Raw genomic sequence first — 14,224 nt, 5'->3', positions numbered from 1 at the left:
ACTACATATGTAAAAACAAGACTACTAACTTAATGATTTCGAAACGAGACATATATTTAACAATTATCGTTGTAACGACATTTAATTGTATATATATATCATATTAAGATATATTAATATATCATAATATCATGATAAGGTAATAATTTAACATCTCATTTGATATAATAAACAATGGGTTAACAACACTTAACAGGATCGTTAACCTAAAGGCTTCAAAACAGCATTTACATGTATCGACTAACGATGACTTAACGACTCAGTTAAAATGTATATACATGTAGTGTTTTAATATGTATTTATACACTTTTGAAAGACTTCAAGACACTTATAAAAATACTTCTACTTAACAAAAATGCTTATAATTACATCCTCGTTCAGTTTCATCAACAATTCTACTCGTATGCACCCGTATTCGTACTCGTACAATACACTGCTTTTAGATGTATGTACTATTGGTATATACACTCCAATAACCAGCTCTTAGCAGCCCATGTGAGTCACCTAACACATGTGGGAACCATCATTTGGCAACTAGCATGAAATATCTCATAAAATTACAAAAATATTAGTAATCATTCATGACTTATTTACATGTAAACAAAATTACACATCCTTTATATCTAATCCATATACCAATGACCAAAAATACCTACAAACACTTTAATTCTTCAATTTTCTTCATCTAATTGATCTCTCTCAAGTTCCATCTTTAAGTTCTAAGTGTTCTTCATAAATTCCATAAGTATAGTTTCATAAAAATCAAGAATACTTCCGAGTTTGCAAGTCTACTTCCAAGCTTTCTAATCCATTCTAAGTAATCATCTAAGATCAAGAAATATTTCTTATTTACAGTAAGATATCTTTCTAATACAAGGTAATACTCATATTCAAACTTTGATTCAATTTCTATAACTCTAACAATCTTATTTCGAGTGAAAATCTTACTTGAACTTGTTTTCGTGTCATGATTCTGCTTCAAGAACTTTCAAGCCATCCAAGGATCCTTTGAAGCTAGATCCATTTTTCTTATTTCCAGTAGTTTTATCGAGAAAACTTGAGGTAGTAATGATGTTCATAACATCATTCGATTCATACATATAAAGCTATCTTATTCGAAGGTTTAAACTTGTAATCATTAGAACATAGTTTAGTTAATTCTAAACTTGTTCGCAAACAAAAGTTAATCCTTCTAACTTGACTTTTAAAATCAACTAAACAAATGTTCTATATCTATATGATATGCTAACTTAATGATTTAAAACCTGGAAACACGGTGAACACCATAAAATCAGATATACGCCGTCGTAGTGAAACCGGGGGCTGTTTTGGTTTGGATAATTAAAAACTATGATAAACTTTGATTTAAAAGTTGTTCTTCTGGGAAAATGATTTTTCATATGAACATGAAACTATATCCAAAAATCTTGGTTAAACTCAAAGTGAAAGTATGTTTTCCAAAATGGTCATCTAGACGTCGTTCTTTCAACTGAAATGACTACCTTTACAAAAACGTCTTGTAACCTGTATTTCCGACTATAAACTTATACTTTTTCTGTATAGATTCATAAACTTAAGTTCAATATGAAACCATAGCAATTGGATTCACTCAAAACGGATTTAAAATGAAGAAGTTATGGGTAAAACAAGATTGGATATTTTTGATCTTTTTAGCTACGAGAAATGTTTAACAAATCTATACAAATCTTATCCTAGCTAACTTATATTGTATTATACATGTATTCTAATATATTATGTAATCTTGGGATACCATAGACACGTATGCAAATGTTTTGACATATCATATCGACCCATGTATATATATTATTTGGAACAACCATAGACACTCTATATGCAGTAATGTTGGAGTTAGCTATACAGGGTTGAGGTTGATTCCAAAAATATATATACTTTGAGTTGTGATTTAGCCTGAGACGTGTATACACTGGGTCGTGAATTGATTCAAGATAATATATATCGATTTATTTCTGTACATCTAACTGTGGACAACTAGTTGTAGGTTACTAACGAGGACAGCTGACTTAATACACTCAAATCTTTATAATATAATAAAAATGGTTGTAATTATATTTTGATCATACTTTGATATATATGTACATATTTGTATAGGTTCGTGAATCGATCCGTGGCCAAGTCTTATTTCCGAGGAAGGAAATATCTGTGAAAGTGAGCTATAGTCCCACTTTTAAAATCTAATATTTTTGGGATGAGAATACATGCAGGTTTTATAAATGATTTACAAAATAGATACAAGTACGTGAAACTACATTCTATGGTTGAATTATCGAAATCGAATGTGCCCCTTTTTATTAAGTCTGGTAATCTAAGAATTAGGGAACATACACCCTAATTGACGCGAATCCTAAAGATAGATCTATTGGGCCTAACAAACCCCATCCAAAGTACCAGATGCTTTAGTACTTCGAAATTTATATCATATTCGAAGGGTGTCCCGGAATGATGGGGATATTCTTATATATGCATCTTGTTAATGTCGGTTACCCGGTGTTCACCATATGAATGATTTTTATCTCTATGTATGGGATGTGTATTGAAATATGAAATCTTGTGGTCTATTGTTACGATTTGATATATATATAGGTTAAACCTATAACTCACCAACATTTTTTTTGACGTTTAAAGCATGTTTATTCTCAGGTGAATACTAAGAGCTTCCGCTGTTGCATACTAAAATAAGGACAAGATTTGGAGTCCATGTTTGTATGATATTGTGTAAAAACTGCATTCAAGAAACATATGTAGATGTAATATATTTCTATTGTAAACCATTATGTAATGGTCGTGTGTAAACAGTATATTTTAGATTATCATTATTTGATAATCTACGTAATATTTTTAAAACCTTTATTGATAAAATAAAGGTTATGGTTGTTTTAAAAATGAATGCAGTCTTTGAAAAACGTCTCATATAGAGGTCAAAATCTCGCAACAAAATCAATTAATATGGAACGTTTATAATCAATATGAACAGGACATTTCAGTTGGTATCCAACCGTTGGTCTTAGAGAACCAAAAATTTGCATTAGTGTGTCTTATCGAGTTTGTTAGGATACATTAGTGAGTCTGGACTTCGACCGTTTTTCTTTAAAAACGATTGCTTAACACTTTTGTTGGAAATTATATATTATTAACATGTAAATATTATGTGATATATTAACCTCTTAATGTGTTTGATATTGTGTGATAGATGTCTACCTCTAGCACAAATCCCATTGACACACGTAATAATAACGAAGAGTCGAATATATATTGGCAAGATTCACAAGTCCCCGAAGAACCGGAAGAAGAGGAAACGGAACCGGAAGAAGAGGAACCGGAAGAAGAGGAACCAGAAGAATAGGAACCGGAAGAAGAAGAAGAAGAAGAGGTTTCGGGGGGGGGGGGGGGGGGAATAGTAGGAACCACAGAAAACTGGTCAAATAAAAGAAAATCCTCAACCAATGGACCAAAGTTAATAATGGTCAATGGTGTTTCCACTAAGGAAGCAAAATATTGGGAAAATTACCAATTTTCTGATGAATCGGATCCTGATGAGGATTCCGGTGATGTTATAGAAATTACCCCGGCCCAATTTAATGAGGTAAAAGAAAATAATAAGGGAAAAAGCATCAAAATAGAGAAATCTGATTCCGACCCCGATGAACTTTATATGTACCGTCAACACCTGTATTTTCAATATCGTGACAATAACCCGGGAACCTCTAAACCACCAGGTTTTTCTAAACCAATGTGGAAAATGACGACTCGTATTAGAGGAACATCATATATCCCTAGAAGATTAGGAAAAAGAACCAAGTCCAAAGAACAAGAAACCAGTGAATCAGATTAAAGGGGTGTGAGCATGTTGTGTAATAAATGTATTGTAGTGTGCTTGTACTTTTATGTTCTATGTAAAAATTGCTTGTATTGTTTGTTATTACGAATCTAATCCTTGTCTATTTTACAGTATAAAAACAAAATGGACGCTAAGGGTAGACAACCGAATATTTTAGAAGACCTACCAGAGGATATGATTGAGGAAATCTTGTCTAGAGTCGGTCAGAATTCATCAGCACATTTAGTTATGGCGAAATTAACTTGTCAAACATTTGAAAGATGTAATGATCCGGAATTTTCCGACCAAATTATACTTATGAGATTAATATTTACATAAATTAAACCATACCAACATGATAAGCAATCCAAATTATTGAGACTTGTGTTTTTTGAAAAGAGTTTTACACAACGTTTGACCGTCCAATATGACCGATGATATCACGAACTATATAACATACGATAATTATACGTTTGTGTATATATATGTATTTATATATATTTAACATGATTTAAGGATGGTTTAACATCTCATTGTGTACTAATGACAATGAGTTATAAGTATATTTTGAAACTACTAACTTAAGTTTTTAAAACGATAATTATACGTAACATTCTTTGATATATATACTTATAATCTATAATGCTTATACATGTATCGTATATATAATGTATTTAATCACTTTTTAAGGACTTAAAAATATAAAACAATATAAGTATATTCACAAAAGATAGCTATATTTGAATTCTCGTTCAGTTTCCTCAAGATTTCTATACGTATATCTAGGGTATATGTACCCGTATCATACCCAGCTTCTATACGTATTTACTATTGGTATATACACATCAAATCAACATCCTAATCAACATTATTACTGCCCTAGATATGAGGTAACTAGGATTTGTCAAGTAGTATGAATTATTAGTAAGAAAACAAAATTAGGAATCCTTTTCTTTCTTTATAAACTAAAAAAGTTTTTATAAATGAACACCATTTCTTCACTCCATTTTCTCATATCTACACCCTCATTTATCTCTCAAAATACTCCTAACTTCATACTTGATCATCTCCAAGCATTTTCTCCATCATTTAGCTTCAATTACAAGCCTTAAACACCATAAGAAAACTCTTTCAAGAACATATCAAAATAACCACCCATTTGAAGAAGTTTACTTCCAACCTTTTGATCTAACTCCACCACTCTTTGATTCCAAGATTATTTCTTATCTTTTGCAGTAACTTTGTCCAAGTAACTTGAGGTAGTAACCTTGTTCATAATCTTATTCAATTCATATTCATATAGCTATCTTATTTTGTGGTATAAAATTTTAACAACAAGAACATGGTTTGAATGATTTCAAACTTGTTCGCAAACTAAATAGATCCTTCTAACTTGACTTTTAAAACACTTCAAGACCTGTAATATATCATAATGATATGCTAACCTAACAAAATATAACTTGGTTTTACAAAGAACATCTTAAAAACTGAATCTACGTCGTCAGAGTACAACGTGGGGCTGTTTTGGGTTGGATAATTAAAAACCATCTTGAACTTTGAATTGGAAGTTCATGTTCTGGAAAAATGATATTTCTTATGAATATGTTAACACATAAAAATTTCATGGTTTAACTCAAAGTGTAAGTATTTTTAGAAAAATGATCATTAAATGTTGTTTTTATGATGGAAAATGATCACTTTCATAAGTTTCACCAAAGTTTGACCTATAACCTATGATTTCGAATACAAACTAAGGTATTTTCAGTTCATATTCTTAAAATTTGACTCGATCCAAGGAAGTGGCAAGTTGAGCCAACAAAAACGGAGTTGTAATGAAGAAACTACGACTAAAACAAGATTGGGTATCCGAAGCTAGTTTAGCTACGAAAATATTTGGAGAAAAAGTAAATTAATCATATCTTTTCTAATTAATATGATATTTTATATATAATTACTTATGATTTGATTTTATATATTTCAGGACCACCCGTAAACAACACGAGAAGATTAATTATAAGACCTCATGATTGTACGCAACACGTCATTTGACAACACGGTACTTTATGTACGCAACACGTCATTTGACAACATGGTACCATGGGTCGAGATTAATTCTGATCAATACGAATACGATGGGGTCTTTATTTATTTTATTTAAGCAACTAATTGTGGACCACTAACATCGGACTGCTAACTACGGACTAAGAAAATATTAAAAGTATTAAAAGTATATATATATATGTAACGATTACTTAAAAAGAAAATATGTTGATATATTATATATATGGTTAGGTTCGTGATATCTATCGGAGACCAAGTCGAATTAAATACCTTCAAGGCAAAAGTGAGTTTCATTTGTTCCATTTTTAATTGCTTTTGCAATATATATTTTTAGGCTGAGAATACATGCGCTGCTTTTATAAATGTTTACAAAATAGACACAAGTACTTAAAAATATATTCTACGTTGAGTTGTACCACTGGCATATTTCCCTGTAGCTTGGTAACTACTATTTACATGGGTATTGTAAACGCGAATCCTGTTGATAGATCTATGACAACCCCAACCGGACTGGACGACCAGTATTCAACGGTTGCACAGTACTTTGTTTTGGTGACTACACTTGGTACGATGTAGTGAGATTTCATAATAAAGGGAATATGCGACGTTGATTAAATATTAAGTATGGTTACCAAGTGCTCAACCACTTAGAATGCTTTACATACACTTGCGAGTGTATTATGTTTATGATTATGAAATCTTGTGGTCTATTAACATATTGAAATGATTGTTATGATAAACCTATGAACTCACCAACCTTTTGGTTGACACTTTAAAGCATGTTTATTCTCAGGTACGAATTAAGTCTTCCGCTGTGCATTTGCTCAATATAAGGACATTACTTGGAGCCGATCATCGCAATGGGACCAAATGTTGATGACTTCATCCAGGTGGATTAGGACGGGTCCTTTAAGTTGGTATCAGAGCTGGTTTAATGCTGTTTATTAGCGGGTTAATCGTAGAGGGGGTTCTCATAGTGTTACCTGTGACGAAGCATTGGCTCTTACTCCTCGCGGTCCCTATTAGGGTTGGCTGTACTGCCGAGAGGCGGGCCGTAAAATCAGTGTCTGAGGTACGCTCAGTGGTCACAGGCGGTTAGCTGAGAAGGCACTGAGTGGGATGCGTCCCCAACTTTCAGTTGGTATCAGAGCGGTGGTCGTAGCGAACCAGGTCTTGCATTAGTGTGTCTAACTAGTAGTTGTTAGGATGCATTAATGAGTCTGGACTTCGACCGTGTCTACATGTCAAAAGTTTTGCTTATCATTTCTAGTCGAAAATCATCTGCTTATCATCCTTAGAAAATTACCTGCTTATCATTCATAAGTCTAGACACGTTTTACTGCATTTACTGCATTGATAGTGTATAGACGAATTCTTATCTTAGCATATCTGTTATTACGAACTTTGACTGATATCTTTTCAAAGATTCTCCGTAATTTACGGGATTTTGGTATTATATATACATATGTAAATTATGTATTGAAGAGTACCAAATCTAACTCCTATAATCTATTCCATACCAAAAATTCATTTTCCCCATTATACAAGATGGATTCCGCAACTAGTTCGAATTCTTCAGATTCCGACAGTTATGCCGATATGAATTTCCATTCGGGCTCCGAAAGCAGCGTCACCGGAATGGATCAACCAATTTCCCATCATCTATTCTGGATGAATTGGGGATGGGTTTGTAATATACTAAATCACTGGAGACAAGAAGAAGGTGATCCATTCCATCCACCAAATTGCCCTCTTGGCGATGAACCTGAAGCACTTACCGGCGAACCTATTTGAAACACCATTTTCTCTCTCATTTCTAGAGTATCTCGTCACGATTATATGCTATCCCATATTACAAATCTTTTTCATTCGCTCGCTCCAACCGCCAATCATCCCGGTGTACTAGCAGAAGTTAACGAACTTCGCGCTCGCGTGACGGCTTTGGAGAACATGGTGCGAAGGTTGCAAACACCGGCAGCAGCACCAGCAGCATAATCAGCACCACCATCAATAACATCAACAATACCATCATCACCACTAACAAACAACATCCGCATCACACGTCTCGACATCATAATCTATCCCACAAACATCAACATCATACGCACCATTGATACTAAGGAGTACCAACAATAATGAACGATGAAGTATTGATCCATAACTTCATTGATATTCTGCGAAGAATATGTGGTTTCAAAAAGTTTTAGAGATTTCTTATTCTAGCTCAAACCGAAATGCAAATGAGATTAATATCATATTAACTCATTAAATTCATGATTTCATCTGAAGAAAATATATATGTATATATGTTTTCATAAAGATTGTAATTAAAAGTTCTTTTGTACAAAATATTAATAGTGAAATTTTTTTTTAACGGGTAGGTAATACCCGAGGAATAATTAGATTTCATCTTAATAAGTTATATTGTACATTCATCGAAGCTGATTCAACAGTCATTTACTATCCTACTTACAACCACCGATATACGTATCCGTTCACAGCAGAATAACCATTTTCATTCAATTTCATATTTGGATTTTGACTTCCCAGAATCCAACAAGTGGCATATGAAGAAAACATATGACAAAATAAAATCTGTTAGAAACAAACAAATTAACTATGAAAAATTTTGTTAAGAATCCACGCTAACTGTTCCAGCTAACTGTTCCTAGCTAACTGATTACATTTTATTTATCGCAGTTTATTTATCGCAATTTAATTATCGCACTTTTATTTATCGTCATTTAATTTCTGTAATTATTTTACGCACTTTAAATATCGGGACACGTATACAATGTTTTGACATATCATATCGACGCATCTATATATATTATTTGGAATCACCATAGACACTCTATATGCAGTAATGATCGAGTTCTCTATATAGGGTTGAGGTTGATTCTACAATAATCTATATAATTTGAGTTGTGATCGAGTCTGAGACGTATACGGGTCACGACACGTATTAATTAATTCGTATATTATATATTAAACTATATATGAATTATTGGACTGTTACTGTGGACTATCGACTGTGGACTAATGACATTGGACAATTAAAATGAATTAAAATATTGATTATAACATAGGAAACTAAACATTTCTTCAAGATTGCCACTTGATTTCATCTTAAACCTCATTGTATCTCGACGATTACAATCAGCGTTCAAATCTATCATGATTCTTAAAAACAACTCAACCTAGAGGATAAACCAACCACACTTCATCTACGGAAGAAAAGATTGATGCATATAGTTATGCACCTGAAAAACCCTCGGAAACTGAGTAAACGTTTGACACGTATCTGTTCTAGTTCCTTTGACATTGTTATTACCGAAGATCGTTTTGCAATCCCTTTCCAAAGTAACTAATTTTGTCACAGCTCCAGCAAGTCAACTCCGACTTTTCATCCGAAACAACTTTATTATAACCGCGATATATATGCGTACTCTTTATTGTTACTGGGGAATCTTTTATATTCCACAATATTACCATCAGCGATTAATCATTCTAAAAACACAATTCTCCTGAAACTACCTCGGTTTGATAACCGATGACCCAGATCAGTTAACTTTGAAAATGCTGACGAAGCAGCATGTTGTAGATGATCTTAATGGCCAAAAGTTTGATGATAAAGAAAGGAGTGTTAGGAACGCTCGATAGAAAATTTAGTACCGAAAAGCGGATTATGCGAAACTATGAAGAAAGCCGTGGACAAATCACAAAGAATAAGTTTGCCTTCAAAGAATCCAAATGATTCTGTGCCTGCTGAAATCGTTAGCAAACATCTTATTTCTCATTCAAAATCTTCACAGACAAATCTTCTTCATCATCCATTGATATTAGAAATTCTAAGATATTCTCGTATGTTCTATTATAAATATCCTCCATATTTCTGGCGATATTTTCACAACTATTCTTATCTGAGATCATTTATCTCTCCGTAATATCTGCAACATAAAAGAAACGGTGTTAGTTTCTAAATTCTGAAATCTTCGAGTTTAAAATATGAATGATTTAAAGTAGTGTTGGGAACTGAAGCATGGATTAGTATAATATAGTGACACTTGATCAACGTCATTATATTATAGTAAGTCATGCTGAGTTTCTAATAAAGCATGATGATTCACAGTACCGTCATCATGTGCCATTTACACGACTCTTACATTCTATCTAATCTCTAAACATATCAAGAGAATATTTTTCTGGATGACTCGGTCATCTCAAGGGTATTCTGGTAATTTAACAAATCAAAATCGTTCTATTACCATTTTCTTCTTAGAGCATTAGCTATGTTCATTCTGAATTTCATATCTACGAATTCCGGACCATTACTCGCTTGACTCGAAGTCGGGAAGAGAAAACAAAAGCATGAAGCTCCGAAAAATAAGGAAGAATATAAACTCCGATAATAATCCCGAAATTACAAACCGTGTATATCGATGCAGATAGCAATATAGAGACACGGGAGAATTAGAAACACTATAAACACAAGAGTATAGTAGAAGTAAATAGATTCTTCTGGTGGTAGATGAAAAAGAAGAATGACAGATATAAAAGTTAGGAGTATATCAAGAATCAGGACTGGATGGAGCATATTGATGAATGCTTTAAAGTAAGAATCAAGGGAGAAAGAATAGAAGGTGTGAGTCGTGGAAAATAAGGAAATGAAGGGGTGAATTTATAGTGAAATATCCGACAGAGCAATCGAAACAGATTATTGCATATAATCAAAGAAGATCCTGATTTCCTTAATCACCAAAGAACCAAATCTTATTACGTAAGATTCTCTTTAAATCTCTTAAATCCCGAAAATCAATCATAACTACGTCATCGGTTAAGACGAATATATTTTACTCATCTCACTCTTTTACGATAGTCTCATTTATATTCTTCGCATAATCGAATCGTTTTATCTACATTACTCAATGATGATAAAACTCCATTATCACCTTATATTTGTCATGAAAACCTTCGTATTGTTATCCATAACAACCTCTATCAAATTTCGGGGACGAAATTTCTTTAACGGGTAGGTACTGTAATGACCCGGAATTTTCCGACCAAATTATACTTATGAGATTAATATTTACATAAATTAAACCATACCAACATGATAAGCAATCCAAATTGTTGAGACTTGTGTTTTTTGAAAAGAGTTTTACACAACGTTTGACCGTCCAATATGACCGATGATATCACGAACTATATAACATACGATAATTATACGTTTGTGTATATATATGTATTTATATATATTTAACATGATTTAAGGATGGTTTAACATCTCATTGTGTACTAATGACAATGAGTTATAAGTATATTTTGAAACTACAAACTTAAGTTTTCAAAACGATAATTATACGTAACATTCTTTGATATATATACTTATAATCTATAATGCTTATACATGTATCGTATATATAATGTATTTAATCACTTTTTAAGGACTTAAATATATAAAACAATATAAGTATATTCACAAAAGATAGCTATATTTGAATTCTCGTTCCATTTCCTCAAGATTTCTATACGTATATCTAGGGTATATGTACCCGTATCATACCCAGCTTCTATACGTATTTACTATTGATATATACACATCAAATCAACATCCTAATCAACATTATTACTGCCCTAGATATGAGGTAACTAGGATTTGTCAAGTATTATGAATTATTAGTAAGAAAACAAAATTAGGAATCCTTTTCTTTCTTTATAAACTAAAAACGTTTTTATAAATGAACACCATTTCTTCACTCCATTTTCTCATATCTACACCCTCATTTATCTCTCAAAATACTTCTAACTTCATACTTGATCATCTTCAAGCATTTTCCCCATCATTTAGCTTCAATTACAAGCCTTAAACACCATAATAAAATTCTTTCAAGAACATATCAAAATAACCACCCATTTGAAGAAGTTTACTTCCAACCTTTTGATCTAACTCCACCACTCTTTGATTCCAAGATTATTTCTTATCTTTTGCAGTAACTTTGTCCAAGTAACTTGAGGTAGTAACCTTGTTCATAATCTTATTCAATTCATATTCATATAGCTATCTTATTTTGTGGTATAAAATTTTAACAACAAGAACATGGTTTGAATGATTTCAAACTTGTTCACAAACTAAATAGATCCTTCTAACTTATAACAACCCTCATATTTCCATACCTGAATTGACTAATTTGACTATAGGGTTGTTATCCATACGTAATATATAATTAAATTCGACGTTGATCAAATATTTATTTTTAGTTGACACGTTCTGTTAACTAAAGTTTACACTAATTATATAAAATAACTTTAGTTAATATTAATGCGTATTATATTTAAAACTATATGTAACATAATTATTAATTAAATGATAAGTTATTTTAATCATTATATATATTTTTAGCTTATAAAAAACATAAAAATAAAAAGAAATAAGATTTTTTTTAATAAATTAAATAATGAGCCCATGAATTTTGACTAAATATTTTCAAAAACAAAAACTTATTAAAAACATTTTTAACATGTTTTTATTATTTTGTCAAAATTGGCACCTTTATTTTATTATTTTTTTTTCTTTTCACCAACCATTTTTTACCTATAAATACATGGCTCCTCATTCATTTTTTCTTGCCAAACACAAAAACTTAAGTTATTCTCTCAAAACCTTGAAGAAAATTTGAGGTACTTTCTATTTTTTTTTATTTTTTTCAATATTGTCATTTATATTTATATTTATTGTATATTCTTTGTAAAATTTGAAATTAATTATGTTTATATGTTATAATTAGTATTATAAGTGTTATGATGCATAAAAATAATTTTGATAATTTATGGAATATTATTTATAATTAAATACGAATTATGTAGTGTTTAAACGTAAAAATAATGTAAAATTCATAATAAATACTTTTAACCAAAAATAAAATATATATAATTTTTTTCTGAGTTTTTAAAACTTATATAGATCTGAAAAAATTATAAAAATAATTACTTGGGTTGAATTGGTATTTATTATATAATTAAACTCTATTATTATGTAATTCAAAGGTAAATTAAGAATAAATATAAAATAATAAAAAAATATTTTTTAAATATTTTTCTACAGGTTATTAGACTGATAGAAACTTATAAAAATTATAAAAATAATTATTTGGGTTTATTTAGTAATTATGTAGAATTAAAATTTTTTTGTGAATACATTAAGGGTAAAAACAAAAATAAATACAAAAATATAATAAAAACATTTTCTTAAATTTTTCTACTAATCTATATGATTAACTAAGACTATAAAAATTATATATGTAATTTTTAGATATTTAATTTATTATTTAGACATTTTTGAATAATGTTCGATTAATAAAACACTATTATTTTTGAAGTAATTTAGGTATTTATTTAAAGGTAATTATATTTAATATATATAAGACATACTAAGGTATAATAACTAAATATTAAATAAAACTTAGGTTATATTATCACATATATAATTATTAAGTACATTAATAATTCGTTGTGTGTATACACCTAAAGTGAAGGTTAATCAAAGATAATGTATAATTCATGTGAACTTCATCGCTACTCACGGCCGTAAGTGAATGATGTCTAGGTTGCCATTTATAGGTAAGCTTGTGGATCTCGAATGCCATGACTTAGATTCTGGTCAAGAATCCTGGGCCCCCGGTTACATCTGGTCATTCCTGACTTATTTGATAGCAACGAAGTTTGAGTAAAGTTATACAACGTCTTGCTAAAGATTAACCCGAACTTTCTAAAATTGGAAAATTACTATAAGTGGAAACTTTCCATAAATAGTAACCTTCTGAAAATAGAAATTCTTTAGTGAACCATTACTATCAATATAGTACTATATACTATTGTCTGTTAGGCAATGTCTGATCATACGTTCTATCTCTAGGTTGAGATCTCAGTCACGTCCTTCCGTTCAATTCTTTCATGTGCTACTAAGGTGAACTTCATAGCCCCACTTTTTACTGTTTCATAACTGTTTTATAACTTTTGGGGTGAGACACATGCTTGCTTTATAACTGTTTTACGCTTAGACACAAGTACTAAATTGTTAACTATGCTGTCATGCTTTGATTCATGCTAAATCCCTACCGTAATATCGTTAATTGCTACGTTTAAATGCAAACTTAATTATTGTGAGTAGGCCTATTGAGAGTAACGTCTCTAACCATTCGACCGTTGGTCTTTGGTTACATAATAATGATTCCACGACACTGACAGTACAAGGTGTCATAGGGTAAACTTGTTTAGTAGCGATATTACAAAATGCAGCAACACTTT

Source organism: Rutidosis leptorrhynchoides, chromosome 8 (genome assembly GCF_046630445.1).
Source record: "Rutidosis leptorrhynchoides isolate AG116_Rl617_1_P2 chromosome 8, CSIRO_AGI_Rlap_v1, whole genome shotgun sequence".
NCBI lineage: Eukaryota > Viridiplantae > Streptophyta > Magnoliopsida > Asterales > Asteraceae > Rutidosis > Rutidosis leptorrhynchoides.
This window is presented reverse-complemented; position numbering follows the sequence as displayed.